Raw genomic sequence first — 2,788 nt, 5'->3', positions numbered from 1 at the left:
AAGTTGGTGCAGCCACTTTGAAAAACAATGTGGGGATTCCTTAAGAAATTGAAAATAGAGCTTCCCTATGACCTTGCAATTGCACTACTGGGTATTTACCTCAAAGATAAGATGTAGTGAAAAGAAGGGCCATATGCACCTCAATGTTCATAGCAGTAATGGCCACAATCGCCAACCTGTGGAAAGAACCAAGATGCCCTTCAACATACAAAGGTGTAAAGAAGATATGGTCTGTATATACTATGGAGTATTATGCCTCCATCAGAAAGGATAACACCCAACTTTTGTAGCAACATGGACAGGACTGGAAGAGATTATGCTGAGTGAAATAAGTCAAGCAGAGACAGTCAGTTATTATGTGGTTTCATTTACTTATGGAGCATAAGGAATAATATGGAAGACATTGGGAGGTGGAGAGGAGAAGTGAGTTAGGGGAAATTGGAGGGGGAAACAAACCAGGAGAGACTGTGGACTCTGAGAAACAAACTGAGGGTTTTGGATGGGAGGGAGGTGGGGGTTGAATGAGGCTGGTGGTGGGTATTATGGAAGGCACGTATTGCATGGAGAACCAGGTGTGATACATAAAAAATGAATTCTGGAACACTGAAAAGAAATAAAATAAAATTAAATTAAAAAAAAAGAATATTACATAAGGTTAGCTGATGAAGTGTGGCAGGACTGAAAAGGACTGACTCTGTCTTTGAAAGAAATTTTACCTTGGGTAGAAAGCTATCAAACAGCAGCACATGCTACATAGAAATCGTTTGTGAAAGGAAGAGCCCATCTATATGAGAAACTTCATTGTTGTTTTATTTTAAGAAACTGCCATGACCACCCCAACCTTCAGTAAAGCCCGTTTTGGAAAAATATTTTTTAATTAAGATATGTACCTTGTTTTTAACCATAATGCTATTGCACACTTAATAGACTACAATATAGTGTACATCTAACTTTTTCATGTACTGAGAAACAGGAAAATTTGACTCACTTTATTGAATTATTTGCTGTATTGTGGTGTTCTGGAAATAAACCTGCAATGTCTTCAAAGTTTTCCTATATCTATAATATTTAAGAATTTTAATATTATACATAATATGTACATAATATTGCATGTCATCAGGCGGGTGGAAGTAAAAAGCTTTTCATGCTATCAATCCTTAGATATTTAGTTTTGGGGGAACTATCCTGTCTGAAATATATCATGGACACATAAGAAAATATTATTGATCTTGACCCTGGTTTCCACCCAGGTCCAACCAGGAAGACCGGTTATGGTCTCCCTTTGGTATTCAACAAAACTATGTTCCATGTTAAAGGATATAAATGGTGAATATCCATTTCCTCCAAAGGTATTTTCAAGTATATTTTCTTTTCTTCTTTTTTTTTTGGGGGGGGAGGGAGCACTTGTTAGCATTTAATTAGCCCCCCCCCCCCACAAGCTACTGGCTTCAAGCTACTAGAACGCAGGCATCTCCCTACACCCTTAATCTTCTCCTCTGCTCTTCTACTGAAGGACAGGATTTTTTGGAGTTTTCCCTTTTCCAAAATTTTGTAGTGGCCCCATTGCACCACATCCATGATAGGAGCAACTCCAGTCTTGTTTTTGGAGGAAATTTCCAGTGTCTGCTCACTGACTGAGGTCCACAGTTTATCAAGGTTGACATTTGGGTAGAAGCTTTAGTTCCTCTTTAAGTGGTAATTTCTCCTACCGACTTATCCACAGTATCCTGGGTGTTTGTTGAAGCCAATCTTGTGGTGATGAATGCCACCAGCATTACCCTGGCCTCCTAGGTACTTCCCATGCTTGCTGATGGAGCCCTGGCTGTGGCTCACATAGTCCTGAAGTTTCTAAGTCTTCCTCAGTCTGGAAGGCATGTAGGCATGTCCGCAGCCCAGATGAAATCATATGTATGTGTATGTGTGTGTGTGTGTGTGTGTGTGTGTGTGTGTATATATATATATATATATACACATATATATATATATATTTGAATTTATATTTTAAAGGTTTTATTTATTCATTTGAGAGGGAGACAGACAGACAGAGGCAGAGGCAGGATTTTCACTGAGCTGGGAGCCAGCCTTGGGCTTGATCCCAGTCCCTGGCATCATGACCTGAGCTGAAGGCAGATGCTTAACCATCTGAGCCACCCAGGTACCCCTCAAGTGTATTTTCTGTAGTGATCTTATAATACCACAGAATGTTAATTTGGTGTGCAGAAGTAGCTTATTTTAATTTATGCAAATTTTTATTATTTGTTTTAAAATTTATCCAAAATCCAATTTGCCAAATTATCTGTTTTCAGTAAATCAATAATTTTAGTTATTAAGGAATATCTAAATAGGAAACAGGATTATAATTTTGTAACACTGAGTACTGAATACAAAGATTTATCCAAAGACCATAATAAAAATACAATCTAATATTAACAACCCACACATGCACCCATGCATGTACACATAATAGAAAACAGTGAGTAAAGCATTGATTAATTTTTGTAAAATTTGAATGCAAATACATACATATTTGTGCTTATATTGAAAATGTTTATAAGGTTATGAAACCAGGTTACATTTTCTGGAGAATTAGATGAAGAGGTTTCCTATTTTTGTTTTAGACATTATATTTAATAATAAACATAATGAGCCCAAATAAATATATCAGTAAAAATAACTTTTTTTTCCTTTTTGAGAGAGAAAACACATGTTGGGGGGTGGTAAGAGGAAGAGAGAGAAAGGGAATCTTAAGCAGGCCCCATGCCCAGTGAAGAGTGCAAGGTGGGACTTG

At 37.3% G+C, this 2,788-nt stretch overlaps 1 pseudogene; it reads right to left on the bottom strand.

The window, feature by feature from the left end:
* Positions 1-1,448: 1,448 nt before the first annotated feature.
* On the bottom strand, positions 1,449-1,875 carry LOC123394342 (annotated as a pseudogene).
* Between the last annotated feature and the right edge of the window lie 913 nt (positions 1,876-2,788).

This window comes from Mustela putorius, unplaced genomic scaffold (assembly GCF_011764305.1).
Source record: "Mustela putorius furo isolate JIRA1106 unplaced genomic scaffold, ASM1176430v1.1 tig00003834_pilon_pilon_pilon, whole genome shotgun sequence".
Classification (NCBI taxonomy): Eukaryota; Metazoa; Chordata; class Mammalia; order Carnivora; family Mustelidae; genus Mustela; species Mustela putorius.
This window is presented reverse-complemented; position numbering and strand designations above follow the sequence as displayed.